This window comes from Equus caballus, chromosome 4, assembly GCF_041296265.1.
Source record: "Equus caballus isolate H_3958 breed thoroughbred chromosome 4, TB-T2T, whole genome shotgun sequence".
NCBI classification, from domain to species: domain Eukaryota; kingdom Metazoa; phylum Chordata; class Mammalia; order Perissodactyla; family Equidae; genus Equus; species Equus caballus.
In genome coordinates this window covers 21,994,739-22,012,729 of record NC_091687.1, presented here as the reverse complement: position 1 = coordinate 22,012,729, position 17,991 = coordinate 21,994,739, and the positions used below count along the sequence as shown (strand labels likewise).

General features: G+C 37.5%; 1 long non-coding RNA gene across 1 annotated transcript in view; it reads left to right on the top strand.

Annotated features, from left to right (window-relative positions):
* LOC111772361 (uncharacterized) overlaps nucleotides 1–17,304 on the top strand; it is a 137,979-nt gene extending 120,675 nt beyond the window's left edge. Inside the window, exons 4-6 of the long non-coding RNA XR_011437767.1 lie at nucleotides 7,874–8,051; nucleotides 11,118–11,237; nucleotides 15,837–17,304. This is a non-coding gene — a long non-coding RNA (uncharacterized lncRNA). The remainder of the gene's footprint in view (nucleotides 1–7,873; nucleotides 8,052–11,117; nucleotides 11,238–15,836) is intronic.
* The last annotated feature ends 687 nt before the right edge of the window (nucleotides 17,305–17,991 follow it).

Sequence of the window (17,991 nt, the reverse complement as noted above, 5' to 3'; positions counted from 1 at the left end):
AAAGTTTTAGCATTTGCACTGTAATCTTGTCTCAGCACCTGTTCTATCTCCAAAATTCCATTTTAGCCTCTCCTTCATTGGACAATACCTGGCACCAAGTGCCATGATTTAGGTCCCCCAGGTAGCAAACTGTGAAACTGAAATTACCATGCAGCATGCTTATTAGGCAGTGTGCTTGGGATCAACATCTTGGAAGAGATGGAAGGTGTTGGCAGAGGGAGAAGCTGAGTTGTAGTGCATCCCTTAAGACAACTTGAGCCCTAGACTTGGGAGCTCTAGAACTGAGATATCACTGTGAGTTGTCTGGTGTTGGGGTGGAACATCTAGGGCTTTATCTTCCATCTTGATCTGACATTGACTGTAGGCTGCCTGTGAAAGGGATTCTGAACTTGGAATTGTGAACCCCCAAAGATGACTGTAACTGAGGGCCTTCGTCTGGCAAGGCACCCAGAAGCTGAGGAAATAATTCTCTAAATTCTGAGGGGAGATCTGGGTATCTAACAGTTTCTATCATAGAGTCCCTAACTGAACAGTGCCTAATGCTAAAATTAAAGAGGTGTCTCTTGTATGGTACATATATAGACACTAACTATGGATACTGTTATGCCATTTTAATTTTTTATTTCCCAAGACATCAAGCAAGCAATGTAGCACAATGCACCTCGGGCTTGTCTTTCTTTTTTTCCTTATGAGAATGCCATTGATTTTAGAAGAGTTTATGTAGCAATATGAAGCCACAGTGTGCAGGTTATCATGTACCATCTGCCTTTGCATCTTCTGAAATTCCTCTTTAATGGAGAAGAATGCTAGCAATCCCATCTTCAAAACGTACATGCCATGATGAGAGAAGAGCAGTCTGCAAAGACTGGGGTACTGATCAGAAATCAATCAGCAGTGAACTTGATACTTTTGAAGTGATAGAGTGGGAAAAGAGCCTTCTATCTACGTAAATTGCATTTAGAAAGCCTGCCTGTGCACTCAGTTTGAATTTAACACTGACTTAAGAGGAACCCACTTCTAGTTCCTAATAAAATCTTGAAAATTAAAATAAACTAAACGTCTAAAGTGCTGTTTATTGGACGTGCAGCAAAACAAAAGCTAGAATGTAAAATTTGACTCTGCGTTCCAGGGTGCACTGTCCCTCTTTCTTGCTTCATGCTTGCTGCATGTTGAGTATACACACTTATAATATTCAGCAAAAATATTCCAAACTATTAACAGACCAGCCATGTCTTCAGTGATGGTGGAAGGTATAGTTATGCTCTTAAGAACTGCAGGGACAAGCGATATCTGACTTACTCTGAAAATGACCTTCTGTGATTAGAGAGCAGAAAAGTTTGGAGCAGAAAAGTTAACCTTGTACCATACTTTCAAACTGAAAAATGCCTTAAACACTAGAACTTCGCAATCTGCCTTTTATTTCAAAACTGCTATCCAAAGCCTGGAGATTTCTAATAAACCTTCTTTTCCAAATATTTGTTGAGGGCTGTCATTGTAACTTTAAAATCCAAAATCTTGTGTCAAGCTTTTGTTTTTAAGTATTTTTCAAGTGAAATTTATAGAATTTCAGTTCCAAGAAACATACAAGAAAAGGGAAACATATTTGAGACCCTGTTATTTACTGAAAATGCAAGAGGACTTAGTAGCTGTTTACTCCATAGGAAAGACAATGTGAAAGGTTTCTGAAGAAAACTTCCCTATCTTGTATTTTATGTGCATCAATTAGAATTCCCTGCCACTCAATTCTTATCCTTAAACCCCAGCTTGCCTTCGCATGATACCAAAGAGCACACGTCACATACTTATGATGTGTATTATGTGCATTTACTGCAGTATACAAGAGTAGTTCAGCATGAAGATTAGGAACATAGGAACCCCAAATTCTGGTTTCAACCATCACCTCTGCCACGTTTCTCTCCATATATCAGTTATCTTCAAACCTAAAAGGGATATAAGAATAGTTCCTTTCAGGCAGAATTTTTATCTGGATTAAATGGGTCAATATTTATAAAGCACTAACAATGAAGGTAGCTACTACTATCATTCAGTATAATTTCCAGTGTTTTACTTTTATAGAAAAACGTTAAACCTTCATTTATTAATTCATACACACATGCCTGTGTAGTATGGTTTTAAATAATATCTTCATGAATTGAGACATATTAAGACTTTACTATTTGAAAAATGTCCTCTGCTATGTAAAGTTGGACCTATACCTATTATCCCACCCTTATATAATTAAGAAACTATAGACTTCCACAGTTACTTTAGTTATCTCCTGGCTTAATATGAGACAACTCTCTAAAGTAACTGGAAATAAATGAAATAAGTGATTAATGATAAAACCAATGGAGCCTGAGAGAACAGTGCTTGACGGATGGTGCATAAGTCTTTGGAAGAGTATTACAGCCTTCTATGTATCTGGTAACATTCAGAATGTTCAGTGTGAGCCACTTTCAAGAATGATAATGACTAAGCAGAAATTACCCATAGCTAAGTACAGAAGAATATCGAGAGATAAAAGCTCCATTTCATTTACAGTCTGTCTGAAGAAGAGAAAGGGGTGTTCTTACTGTATGGGACAACTTTCAGTCCTCATTCCTGAATTACTACCTGGGTTAAAGTTGTGAGGAGGCATATATTGGCTAAAGATAGGATGCTCTCGGGGCTCCTCAACAATGGGATTTGCTGCTTCATGAGTTAGTGAGCACCCTGTCACTGCAGAATTATATCCAAGAGCTGCACAGCCATTTGTCAAGACTGTTGGAGAGAAATTTTCTGCATTGGGTTCAACTGAATATCCCTGCAGGTCCGTGCGAATGATAAGGTTCTATGATTCTAAATCTTGTCAAGGTTATGCAGTGATTAAAGAGAGGTTATACTTATGAAAAATATAACTAAAAAAAAAAGAGCTTTGCAATAAAAGAAACATGACTTTTGAAGCTTCCTCAGAGGGGAAGTTTTTCATAGAGCACCTTCTGATATAAGACAAAAGCAAGCAAATGCCAGCAGAAATGAAGGGAGTCCAATGGGTCCAAGGCACTGATGTGAGGTACTGAAGACAAACAGCACAAGAAGAGATGTGCTGGGGAACGTTTCTTGACTTATAATGAGGACATCACTCCTCATCTTTAAAAAGAAATGCTGGCAGAGAAGAACATGACTGGAAGAAGGATGGGAATACAAAAGCAAGGTTTTCTGCATATATCAGATGTCAATAAACCAAATTCAGATAATTGCTATATATCGTTCATACTATACGTATATATAAAAGAAGCAAACTGTATAACACAAAATACTTGTGGTAAAAAAAGTTTCACTGTGGTATCTGAATTTACTATTGAATCTATCAATTTATATTAACTAAACAAATCACTGCGACATCCATTAGCTAAAAATAGATGCAATGACCATATGGTTAGGAGACAGAGTAATAATTTTATCGAGCACTTACTTTAGGTGAAGCAGATGCTAGATAAGTGCTTTAAAGGCATTAAATAATCTCCCCATAACTCAATGAACTATATGCTATTATCCTCATTTTCAGACTAGGTACTGGAGTATAGGTAAGTGACATTCACAAAGTTTGTAAGTGAAATTACAGGTCAACATCCCTGATGAACATAGATTTAAGAAACCTCAACAAAATCTTAGCAAACCAAATTCAACAATTCGTTAAAAGATTCATACACCATGATTAAGTGAGATTTTATTCCAGGGATGCAAGGATGGTTCAACATCCACAAATTAATCAACATGATACATCACATTAATAAAATAAAGGATAAAAATCATGATCATCTTAATAGATACCAGAAAAAGCATTTGGCATAATTCAATACTTATTTATGATAAAAACTCTCAACAAAGCAGATGTAAAGGGATTGTACCTCAACATAAGAAAGGCCATATACAATAAGCCCACAGCTAATATCATAATCAACAGTGAAAAGCTGAAAGCTTTCCTTTAAGATCAAGAACAAGACAAGGATGTCCACTCTTGCCACTTTTATTCAATATAATATTGGAATTTGTAGCCAGAGCAATTAGCCAAGAAACAGAAATAAAAGGCATCCAAGTTGGAGAGAAGAAGTAAATCTGTCACTATTTGCAAATGACATAATATCATATATAGAAAACTCTAGAGAAAAAGAAAAAGAAAAAGGAGGGATCGGACCCTGGCCGAGTGGTTAAATTCACATGCTCTGCTTCGGCAGCCCAGGGTTTCACCAGTTCGAATCTTGGGCATGGACAGGGCACTGCTCACCAAGCCATGCTGAGGCAGCATCCCACATGCCACTACTGGAAGGACACACAACTAAGAGTAAACAACTATGTACTGGGGGACTTTGGGAGAAAAAGGAAAAATTTAAAAAATTTTAAAAAAGAAACTCTAAAGAGGTCATCAAAAAACTGTTAGAACTAATAAATGAATTCAGTAAGTTTGCAGGATACGAGACCAATATACAACAATCTATTACATTTCTATACACTAATGGCAAACTATCAGAAAGAGAAATTAAGAGAACAATACCTTCTACAATTGCATCAGAAAGAATAACATACTTTGGAATGAATTTATCCAAGGAGATAAAATACCTGTACACTGAAAACTACAACACACTGATGAAGAAAACTGAAGATGACATGGATAAATGGAAAGGTATTCTGTGCTCATGGACTGGAGAAATTAATATTATTTAAATGTCCATACTAACCAATAGATTCTACAGATTCAGTGCAATCCTTATCAAAATCCCAACGGCATTTTTCACAGAAAGAGAACAAACAATTCTAAAATTTGCATAGAAACATAAAAAAGCCTGAATAGCCAAAAAAACTCTTGAGGAAGAACAAAGCTGGAGGCATCATACTAACTGACTTCAAACTATATTACAAAGCTACAGTAATCAAAACAGTATGGTATTATCATGAAAACAGACAGATGGATCAATGGAACAGAATAGAGAGCCCAGAAATAAACCCACACAAATATGTTCAATTAATTCACGACAAAAGAGTCAAGAATACATAATGCGGAAAGGACAATCTCCTCAATTAATGGTGCCAGGAAAACTGAACAACCACATGCGAAAGAATAAAACTGGACCACTGTCTTACACAATATACAAAAATGAACTCAAAATGGAGTAAAGACTTGAACTTAAGATCTGAAACCATAAAACTCCTAGTAGAAAATATAGGTGGTAAGCTCCTTGACATTGGTCCTGGTGACGATTTTTTGGATCTGATCCCAAAAGCAAGGGCAACGGAAGCAAAAATAAACAAGTGAGACTACATCAAACTAAAAAGCTTCTGCACAGCCGAGGAAACCATCAACAAAACAAAAAAGGAACCGAGTGAATAGGAGAAAATATTTGAAAATCATATATCTGATAAGGGGTTAATATCCAAATTATATAAAAATCTCATATAACTTAATAGCAAAAAACAAACAATCCAATTAAAAAATGGGCAGGGAATTTGAATAGACATGAAGATGGCTAACTGGTACATGAAAATATGTTCAACATCACTAATTATCCAGAAAATTCAAATCAAAACCACAGTGAGATACCATCCCACGCTTGTTAGCATAGCTGTTATCAAAAAGACAAGAAATAGGAAGAGTTGATGAGGATGTGGAGAAAAAGGAACCCTTGTGCACTGTTGGTGGGAATGTAAATTGGTGCACCCACTATGGAAAACAGTATGGAGGTTCTTCAAAAAATTAAAAATAGAATCCCATATGATCCAGCAATTCTACTTCTGGGTGTTTATCCAAAGAAAACAAAAACAATGTCATGTCACTAGCAGTGATTGCACCAGCAGTAAACAGTACTCAAACTGGAGCCTGTAATACCATTTCCCACTAAACTGAATCTACACTACTTTGTGAATGGCTGATTTCCAATTGGTGAAAAGAAGGGAAAATGTGACCCTGGCATCACAAAGCAAAGGTGCTTTCAAAGACTCATGGGATAGCAAAGGACATAGGAACCAGGCTGAAGGAACTCCCTTTGGCAAAATTTGTGACAAGTTGAGCATTAAAAAAAAATTGCAGTGCATAAAAACTTATTGAATCACAGAAAGCCCATGAAAAAAACATAAAAAGAAACACTGAGAGTTCCATGGGAAATTCTGTCTAATTAATAAGACTAGAGTTAGAGGAATTCTTGAGCCATATAAAGTAACACCCACTCTGTTCATCGCATTTGCAGTTGTCCAAAAATGCCTTAGTTTTGCTCTTAAATAATGCACAAGGTTGTGTCAAAAACATAGCAGGACGATAGTGTGATTTATTGTGTCACTTTCCAGTTGTGTATTTTCCACTCACCATGGGTTATTAGAGGATGCACACAACTCTCCAGTGGTTCTCCTCCTTCTACCAGAAGGGTCAGCCATCAGCTAATTGTTATTCAATGAGATCTAAAAACTGATATTTTTACCAAACTAAGAGTACATTGGTTAATGGTAGATATTATTTTACTTGAGTCATCTGTTTTAAGTAACTTCAAGCTTTCACAAAATAATCAAATAAACTTATTACCAGAATATTTGAATCTTGTGAAGATTGTCTGCATACATACTTAATGAATTAGCACAAATATCATCTATTGGTCATTTGGGCTAAATTATCCCTACAGAACAGCCCCTGGAATAACTTCTTAAGTGACTACTAAAATATATTTTAAGACACAAGAAAAAAAAATACTGTAATTCACTAAACTGAGATTGATAGCCAAGCTATTATGAAAACTTAAAATTTACGTTAACAAAGAGCTACTTGGAGATAAATTGAAAAAAGAAAAGAAAGAATGTGTGTGTTGTCCATGGTATCCTGCGTAAGGAGCAGCCCCACCTGAATACAATGAGGTGGAAGAGAGATCTCAGTGTGCCCTGCATTCTCTCTGCTTGCCTCAGCCATGCCATGCGGAAGGCGATACAGTAGAGACGTGTTTGCATGGTGTCCTTCCTGACAACTGCCTCTTTCATTCTGAGACTGCAAGTTAAACAGACAAACAAACAGAATTATCAGCATGGAGGGCAGGGAGGAGGCTGTGCTCAGGTTTTTGTGTGCCAGGAAATCAAGAGCTGACAGTCAATGCACAGAGAAGATGAGGCATTTGAAAGTGAGTTTTTGAAACAGTAAAATGTGGAGTGAAAAACAATGAGCACTGGCTCATTCAACTCAATCGTGGCCTTGTTTGAGGGAGCCTTTCTATAATGAAAAGTGGAAAAGATAAGCTTCATTTCCTATCCCTCTTTGCGTGCTGAGTTCGGAATGAACTGTTTCTGAACTGGAAGCACTGGCAGGTTGGATGGCGGAGTCAGGTGGAGGTCTTCTTCTGGCCGCTTTCTGCTGACGAGCACAGCACAGAGATAAGACCATCCTGCAGCAATGGTGGGGCCATTCTTAGGGTTGCAAGGTGAGGTCACCAGCTTTGTGAGTATCAGGATCACATGGGCTCCACCCAAGGGCCAGAAGCTGCAGGTTCCATGCCTGGTCGGTGCTGCTTCCATATGCTCAAGAACACAACGGCTCTGCGGCGGCTGCCGCCTGCCTCCCCTGTCTAGCGCTCCGGCTGTCTCGTAGGCACCTAATTCTGTGTGTTGAACCCACTCCCCTTCAAATTTATAGAGTGATTTCTGCTTTCCGCACTAATACTGGACTTATATTGGTGGCTGATTCAGCACTTTTTGTCCTAGGTTTGTTTAAATAGCGATAACAAAAACATTCACCCTGGAACTACATTCAACCTCTGGAAGTGTTCTGCGTTTCTTGCTAAAAAAAACAAGTAAACAATCTCAGACAGAAAATGAACTTTCTGGGAATCTGTTTTCTTGGAACCAACTGGCTTCTCATTTATAGTACCCACCAGATCGTTCCTGAGACTGCTCCAGTCATCTCGGGACATGCGCTCACGCGGATGCGCCTCTGCTCTGCCCCAGCTAGAGTGGGAGGGAAATTTGGCCTCGACTGAAAATATCAGAGAGTAAACACGCAAGACAACTGCAGACATTTTCTGTTGGGACAAAACAAAGAACAGGTACATTACCCTGCCTTGGGAATGAATGATCACAGAAAGTAACCACGGGGACTATGAAAATTCATTTTGGAGTAACATAAAGGGAACATCGTGTTTACAACCTAGGGAAACACAGCCGTCTGAAATTACTTTTGACATAAGCCAGGAAAAAAAAAAGTATACAGCATTTTCAATAGGGAAAAATATGGCTTCTTTGAGAAAGGAAGAGAATGTACTGAGGAGAAGAAAAATAAATTTGAGACTGGGTCAGATACTTTAGGATCCAGAGAATGAGCAAAAAAAGAAAATTTCAAACAAAATTTTGTGAGCAGTAAATAAACTGACATTGCAAATCGAATCAGTGAAATGGAGGACGCCATAAACCTCTCATGAATTATAAAAGTAAGGGATGAAAAAGATAAAATTGTGAGAAAATAGAAATTAAAATGGAAGACAGATTGTTTTAATTAAAAATATGTTCCAAAGGAGTATACTGTATAATTTTTTTTTTTGAGGAAGATTAGCCCTGAGATAACATCTGCTGCCAATTCTCCTCTTTTTTCCTGAGGAAGACTGGCCCTGAGCTAACATCCATGTCCATCTTTCTCTATATGTGGGACACCTACCACAGCATGGCGTGCCAAGCAGTGCCATGTCTGCACCCAGGATCCGAACCGGCGAACCCTGGGCCGCCAAAGCGGAAGGTGCACACATAACCGCTGTGCCACTGGATCTGCCCCTATACTATATAAATTTGAATGTGTAATTATCTAAGATATGAAATAGAATTTTCGTAATAGAAAATTAAATCTGAATATCTTACTAGTTCTCAGACAACACAAGTTTACTAGAAAAATCCCTGAAAATGCTCAAAAACAAAGAGGGAGCACAACATTAGGAAAGAGTATGCAGATGTGTCCAAAATCATTGAGAAATCCTAAAAGTCATTAAGAACAAAGTTAAAAAATTAAGAGACTGCTTTTAAAAATATAGATTATTATTTCAAGAAAGCCTGAAAAATTTGACAGTTGTTAAGAAATAAAAGGTAGTTAAATAAGCTTCAGAAATTATAAAGCTAAAACAAAGGGAATTGTAAAGATCATGAAGGCCTCCCTAGGGTCCTTACACCCTCTACGTTGCAGACCCAGCAATGGCATGTCAAGTCCATCTCAGATTTCAGATCTCTCTGATGTCCTTCTCTGCTGCATCTCTCTGCCTTCCTCTTTTACCTTCCTCTTCTGCTTATAAGGGCTCATATGATTACATTGGGCCCACATGTATAATCCTTGTTTTAAGCGCAGCTGATGAGCAACCTTGCTTAAATCTGCAAAGCCCCTTTACATCAGTAAATAGATTAATGTTTGATTGAATAACCAGGGGACAGAAATCTTGGAGAAAGCGGGGCGTATTTAGAAGTCTGCCTCTTAGAGTCATTAATACAAGGGAACTCTGTCCCCATGCCCAAAGACGTGAACTGCATCCTGCGTCCTTCCCAGTTCTATGTGGGTTTTATCTCCCAACTGGTAAACAGGTCAAGTACTTTCTGGTGTCTTGAGACAGGTAGTTCTTATTCTCTGCATTTCCCCATTGCATGCATTTGGGTAAATTAGCGCATATCACTCCCTTTCTTCTAAGCATCTTCATAAATGGGCTCAGGATCGTCCCTTGGAAAACATCGCAGTCTCTGGGACTGATTTAACTCTCCTGGTCCTAACTTAAAGGTGCCTGAAATGAGTGTGCATTTCTAAAGCTGCAGGAAACAAGGCGCACCATTATGACCTGAGTGCCCCGTCAGAAACACCACTTGCTCATATTTAAATGAGGATATTAACGCTACCTTTGAAATATATTTGTGAAGAATTTAGGATATTGCCTGAAATAAAATTAATGTTCAATGGATATTAGTTATTTTTGTAATAAATCTTATTGTAATAATAATCATTTGGGGAGGACTCAAAATGCTAGAGCAGATAGTAGCAGCTTTGGAACTGCACATATATTTAGAAAACATTTGTTTTGAGATCAAAAATGGCTTTTCCATGGGGCTGGCGCAGTGGCACAGAGGTTAAATTTGCACATTCCACTGCCGCAGCCCGGGGTTTGCCGGTTGAGATCCTGGGTGCGGACCTACTCACCGTTTGCCAAGCCATGCTCTGGCAGGCGTCCCACATATAAAGTAGAGGAAGATGGGCATGGATGTTAGCTCAGAGCCAGTCTTCCTCAGCAAAAAAGAGGAGGGTTGGTGGCAGATGTTAGCTCAGGGCTAATCTTCCTCAAAAAAAAAAAAAAAAGGCTTTTCCAAGACCTCAAATTGAGCAGTTGGGCATTTGGTCTCGATTAGAGACAGAGATGCCTTTTTAAGCCAGAGGATGTTCCCTCAGAGATTTTGAATGGTTGGGAGAATTCTATTCCTCTCTGTCTTCCTTAAAGATCCACAAGTTGAGGGAAATACTTGCCAGAATCATGTAAGGGTTTTCTGAGTCTTGGATGGCAAACTTTTAGCATTCTGTTGTTGTTCTTGGGCTTTGGTATATGGCACCAGATTAGCCACTCTGATTCTGATCTCTTATTTTCTTTCTCATTGTGATTTTTTTTAATTTACATTTCTCATTCTATTTTCAATTGGGGCTGAGATAGTAGTATACAAGAAGTTGTTTAAATATGAAGTAAGTGGCAACAAAATGATTTTCATATTGTCGTTTCATAATTACCAGTCCCAAGTCAAAATATAATAATGAAATAGTTGTGGAAAGTCACAGTTTTGGAAAAGAATATACAGTAGAGGATGCCTATGAGCATGTGCTTGGATAAAGCTAGTGGCAGTACAGAACTAAAAGAAGTATATTTTGAGATCATGATATTTATTATTGGACTTCAAAAATAGGAACAGACCAATTCTGGGCAAAGAATGCCTTGGTTTATGCAAGGTTTGAATGGAAACACACGGTCTTACAATTAATTTTGTGACTGAAGATTTCTATTAATTGACTAAATGTTGCTGGACTCTCGAGAATTTGTGGGGGCTAGATGACATCTTTGTGTCCCTGAGACCAGGGAGATTTCATCATGTCTCCCCTGCTTTTTCAGACCACCCGCCAAGTTTCTGTGGTAGCCTTCTGTGGCCCCCAGTGATGGGCAACACTGTGGGACGTGGGACTGAAGCAGCATCATGGAAATCTGCTTCATGGCTCTGGGACTTTGGAAAAGGTAAGCTTATAGGATACTCGTGTGTCAGGGGTAGCTCAATTTGTGCGACTCTTATCATGGTAAAGAGTTGTTCTGGCAACTGGTTGCCCAGCCAGGGGCTATACTTCTCAGCCCCTGGGACATGCCTTCATCCACACTTTTCCATCTGCTGCCTGCACGCTCAGGACTGTAAGGCCTCTGGGGAGGGGAAACCTGAATGCCCGACAGGGAAAATGCTGCCTATTGATCAGGAATATCATTGATCACCGAGAGAAATTTTATTGTTTTAAGTCAATAAAAATGTCAGTTTAACCTCACAAATATCCAGGAGTTAAAAAATGCATAGTTAATTAAACTGTGGATGTAGAGAATGGAGTTACAAACACTCTTGAAGAAAGTGCAGTCTTTCGATGTTAAAAATTATACAGCGTATGATTTTCGTATGTTCTAAAGTTCCAGCCCAATTGTCTTAATTAGAATACCACTGAATCAAGATAACAACTAGCAGTGCAATAAACTTGAACACTAAAACTTCTCTACATAACAGCTAATTATTTTAAAAACTCCAAGTTTATTTTTGAACTACATATTGTGAGAAAGAAAATACTTAACCAGGAGACTGATTTTTTAAAAAGTAAAATTGACTTTTAACAGACTTATAGAGCCTTTGTGCAAATAAATAGAAACTAATTTGATATAAATAACACACCTTTTCTAGGCTTACTCAGCAAAAAGATATAAATAGAATTAAAATAACTAGAATTACTCAAATTTAATTTTCTCTCCACAAAACATCACTGCTCCGAAAAATGCCAGGTATCATGAAAAGCAAACTTCTACTAACACACAAACTGAGCTTTCATATTATCTCAGTCCCCTTCATATCATCTCATGAGAGGATGCCTGCAAATTGCAAATTACACACATTATCAGCAAGATATGCTGACATCTCTGCCAAAGTTTATATGCACTACTGTCCTTAAAGGGTTAAATCCTGGAGTTTCAAGGTGATTCTTTTTTTTTTTTGAGGATGATTAGCCATAAGCTAACTACTGCCAGTCCTCCTCTTTTTGCTGAGGAAGCCTGGCCCTGAGCTAACGTCCATGCCCATCTTCCTCTACTTTACACGTGGGACGCCTACCACACCATGGTGTGCCAAGTGGTGCCATGTCCGCACCCGGGATCCGAACTGGCGAACCCCGGGCCACTGAGAACCGGACGTGCAAACTTAACTGCTGTGCTACCAGGCCGGCCCCTCAAGGTGATTCTATCTTCTCTGCAGTCCTCACCTGGATTGTGCCCAATGGAACAGAAACAAGACAAATGCCTTTAGTCCTAGCTCTCAAAAAGCATCTTGTAACAAGTTGTTCATGGACATTGTTCCCTCGGCTTTTGTCTGCTTTGTCTCTGTAGAAACAGGAGTCTGTAAAGAGAGGCCAGCTAAGCAGCATTTGAGACAGTAAATGCTATATACTCCTAACATTGAGCCGTCCTCCTAGAACGAAATAAAACCATCTCCACCTTGCCTTCAATAAAACAAACACAAACAGAATCACACTAGCCTCGTCTAGTAGATCACACTGGCTTTCACATGATTTAAAGGTGAAATCCAAGTCTAAGCTCGTCGACTCCTTTTGCCAGTAACAGTTCAAGATGATGTAGAATTGTGTTTGCATTATAAATTTTAAAACCCTCAATTTTTTCACATTTGCTTAATTTAGTGTAGACCACAATGCTAAGCATATAGGAATGTCTAGAAGACAGGTCAAGAAAACTTATCCTTTATCATAGTGATTCTGCGAAAAGATCTGGTAGAGATATAAGCAATTTGCTAAAATTTGCAAAATAAATGAGTAGATAAATCAATGAGTTTTAGACAGCAAGGCTGGTAGAGGGCATCTCAATAAAAAAGACACTAAGTTTAAACCCTCAAGAACTATTTAAAAATTTCTTAAATAATGTAATTACATAATACCAAATTGTTGGAGACTCTACCTTGGAAGGACACAAAGTTATAGCATATTATCCTGAACAATATGAGAAAGTGATTAAATAGGACGCTTACTTGAAGAGCCAAGATTTTGACACTAACGCATCTTGTTTATTTTGGAAGCAGATGCCTTCTAAAGTTGTAGTTTACTCTGCATGTGTGGGTGCATTTATATATGTAATGCCTATATCTGTTTCTACCAAACTTCCCATTTTATGATAACTTGCTCTTGTCAAACAGATTTTTTTCCTCAACCGTGCTACTTTTTTAGGAATATAATTGTCCCACATTTGGAGAGAGATTCCTGTAATTCTGACAAGAGAAAGATGGTTAAATTGGATAGTGTGCAATTTAAACGGTAGATAAGAGTATATTTCACCACAAATCAATCCGTAAAAAAAAAAGAAGACCTAATAAAATGTTGCTGAAAGTACAGTGAACAAATTATCTAAAACAACAACCACAAACTTGAATCATAGCAGAAGATTTGGATTCATGGAGTGCTGCTTAATTTGTACTTTAGCAAAATGTGAGTTCCAGAGACATGTAAGGGGGAGTTCCGTGCGGTAATAGCTTGCTGTTACTGTTCTACACCTCAATCTTAAAGCCATTACACAAGAAGATTTAAGACATGTTAAGAATGAGCACTTAAACAGTGCCCTGAAGAATTTTCAGAAGAAGAAAAACATTATTGCTTACTCTAGCAAGTGTGATGACTTCTGATTCAAGGAAAAAAGTGCAAAAAAGTGTATAATCAATCTTATAATCCAAGATTAGAGCAACTGATCATTTTCAAAAAATGAGGAATGAGTCCATAAATTTTATCTCAGATATTTCTGTTAGTGCTACTATGAAAAGCACAGGTAATTACTAATTAGTCAATATTTATAATATTATTTTAATATGAAGTAATTGCTGCATGCATCATAGATTTTATTTCATAACTATCAACTACTTATATTTGAGGACAGCCTGATCAGCTGGCTAACATCATGCTACTTCATCTATCTGTCCACAGGCATAACTGTGTGTATATGGCTTAAGACAACTGTGGGGGAGGAAGAGAATTCCTCTACCCACTCTAGGTTCTCCTGGCTGGCCCAAGAATTAAATTGACATGAGACAGACTAGCAAGAGAAAATCAAACAAAGCTTTATAACATGTAGACATGGGAGAAACCCAGGAAAACTGAACAACTAGCCAGAATGATTGAGGCTGCCAGCTTAAATACTTTCTTCAGCTATAGACAAAGGAGGATGTTGAGGGGAGTGGTTTGGAGCTTCAAAGGGGAAGAAGGGAATTCACATGGAAATGGAAAAGTAAATGTTTGGTAGCTAGAACTTTGATGAGAATGGGCTTAGCAAGGACCCTCACAGTCTACCAATACCCAGACTTATCTATGGTAATGGCCTGTCCTGGAGATGGGGCTTTTATCTCTAGTTATTTTATGCAGTTAGGGAAAAGGTCAAAGTTTCTCTCAGAGTCTTTTATTCTTAAAAATAATCAAGGCAAAGAGACATGTTTTGGGGTGGCCAATTTTGATCCCCCACAGGACATTGCATCTTCAATAGATATGCATCAAAAGTCCTAGTTTATTTCCCTTATAATACCATCAAATCCCCATAGACCTCTGGTCCAGTGGTACTACTTGTAAGATACTTAACATCTTGTGGAATCCAGATATTCTTAATATCACTGCAATAATTTCATAGTCTCATCTCTTATAAAATTTTTCACTTAACAGTGAGGCTCTAAGAGCAGCAGGTAAGCCTAACTTTAAATTTTGAATCCAAAATTCAATTCTTAAGTAAAAACAAAGATTGTTTTGTATTTTGTGTCACGGAGTGTAACAACACTTATATTTCCAAAATTTGAAGTCAACTTCTTGACATAAGTAGGAGAATGGTCTACTTCTTTTTGGACATCTTGTTAAAATAAACTTCAGTCACCAAACATGTCTTGCATATCTGAAGAAGTTTCCTGGACGTGTGTCTGTTTGATAGAAATATTATTTAAGTTATGCCAACTTAGAAAAAATGAAGCAACTTCAAAACAAATGGATAGCATTTATTTGGGGGTATGAGAATTGTAATTGGCGAACACAAGATTTGGCAGCAGCCAGAAAAGTGTCCTCCTAAGGAATAAAAATCAGGAGTTTTAATTGACAACAAGGGGAGCCCAGAACAATCCCTTCAGTTGCTTGTTAGGAAGGGTCAATTTATGTGACAGGTCATTAGCTTATCTAAGGTCATCTTTTTTGCCAACAGAAAATGTATATTTTTGCACAATCCTTCAGATAATCCTTTCTCAGCAAATAAATGCCTTTTGACAGGTCAGCAAGGTGAGCAGTTTCATATTTTTTAAGAATATGGAGTCTAGGGTATAAAATGGAGCTGCTGGTGTCAACTTTTTTCACACTCAATTGGTTTAAATTAAGTTAAATTAGTTTAATTGTAATAACCATGGATTTATTTATTATTTTTATTTTACTCTTTAACTTTTATTACTTATTGATTTTCCTAATATTTATTAAGTAGAATTCAGCTATTGGTAGAAACAGATCAGACATTTCAGATCAATCTTCTTTTTGAGAAAGGAACGTTTATTTCTTTATATTCAAATTGAAACAGGAAAACCTTCTGTTTGAAATCAATGAAGAGTTCCCAAAGTAATGTGAAGTTGCAGGAGTGTGATCCAGTTGATGAGGAAAGGCAACAGAAGAGAGACTAAAATTTGACATCTCTTTTCTCCTTGAGGAGAAAGTAGCAGCTGAGGGATGAAAAAGTCAAGAAGAACTTCTAAGTTCGAGGGGCCTGGTGAGACAAAAAATTGACTTTAAGATCTGCTGGGAGTCAGGGCATGATGTATATTAAAGGATGAGCTGTGTCCTTCAAATAAGAGAGATCTGGAAATGGACAAGTGCTGACAAGAACTGAAATGCAACTTTAGAAGACAATAATCCTGAATAGATTGAGATCTGCCCTTGCCGGGCTGCCTAGGGAAAGCATAAATAAATAAACAATCTCAAACTTCAACATATATCTATAATTTCTATATACTGCATCTGGAATTCAATAACAAGAATCACAATGCATATGAGAAGACAAAACTTAGCTGAATATCAAAAGAAAAACTATCAATAGGAAAAAAAGAACAAGGAACAAAGAGAATGAAGTTATTGAACCCAGAAGTTAAAATTACAATGAGTAATATGTTCAAGGATTCAAAAGACAATAGGAAGAATGGAAATAAGCCAAAAATAATAAAATGAAAATTATATAATTAAAACATGCAAATACTAGTATGAAAAATATGTTGTTAGAACTTCTAGTTTCTGGCCCCATGTGTAAAGAGTTTAGAAGTCATGACTCCTGTTCTCATAACAAGAAAAAAACCCTGAAAATCAACAACGCTTCTTAGATCCATTAGATAATTGATGTCAAATGGCAAACTGCTGCTTCCAAAAACTTGAGAGAGAGCTCCAAAGAATCAGGGCTTATTGGGCACAGAATCCTGTATGCTGGAGCCAAGACCAGGAGAAACATTTCAACTGGATTTGACATATTAGTGGAGACTGAGTGTGGATTAATTTGAGATTTAAATACTTCAGGGAAAAGGATAGGCAGCCTTGAGTGGGGGTCCACAATTTTGTGAGTTCTACCTCCAGTAACCCAAAAAATTCTCCTTGGGAAGAATGGAGAAAGTTCCTTCATGATTCTGGGATGTGGGAGGAAGTGGAAATATTCTATTGTATGATATGTCAATGGTACATGAAGTGATACAGTGTTATATGAAAGTGGACCTGATTCTTTTTAAATGTATATTGTAAATACTATGGCAACTTGAAGGGAAATGGAGGTACTATCAACAATCAGACTGGAGCAGCTTCTGGGCAGATGTGACTCAGCATGTCTACTGCAGGCAGCACACGCCCCATCCATGTATATAAACTCCTATGTAACCTGGATAATAAACATTGTGTCATCTGCTGGCTGTATGCCACTTTTGTCTAGTAGTCATATAAAAGCGGCCACAAGGGGAGCTGCTGCACTCCCACTGGCTTGTCAACCAGAGTGAATAAAAGTATGTCTGTTTTGCCATCAGCTGTGTGCACCTTTTTTCAATTCCCTGAGCCCCATGGTCCAGTCCTCAGCTGCTCCTCTCCTGCATACATAACTATTAAAATTTCTAAATTGAATTATAAATTATATGCCAAGAGAGATTTGAAAAGGAATTATATAAAATGCTCAATTAAAACCAAATAAAGCAAAGAATAAAAATAAATAAAGATGGCAGATTTTAATCTAACTATATCAATAGTCACTTTCAGTGGGAATGGCTAAATATAGTAGTTTAAAATAGAGATTTTCAGATTAGCTTAAAAAATCAAGACTCAACTATATACTCTCTATAAAGGCCATCTATTAAATATAAAGACACAGATAGGATAAAAGTAAAGGGATGGAGAAAGACATACCATAATGACATTAACCATAAGTAAGCTGAAGTGACAATATTAATTTCAGACAAACTGACTTCAGAAAAAGGAATATTATCAGAGTTAAAATGTGGCACTACATAATGACAAACTATGTAGTTAATTCTATAACGAGACATTACAATCCTAAATATGTATGTTCCTAACAACAGAGTATCAAAACATATGAGGCAAAAATTGATAAAACTGAAAGGAGACTTAAATGAATTCACTATTACAGTTGGAGACTTCGATAATCTTTTGTTTGAAATTGATAAACCAAGCAGGCAGAAAATCAGTAAAGATAC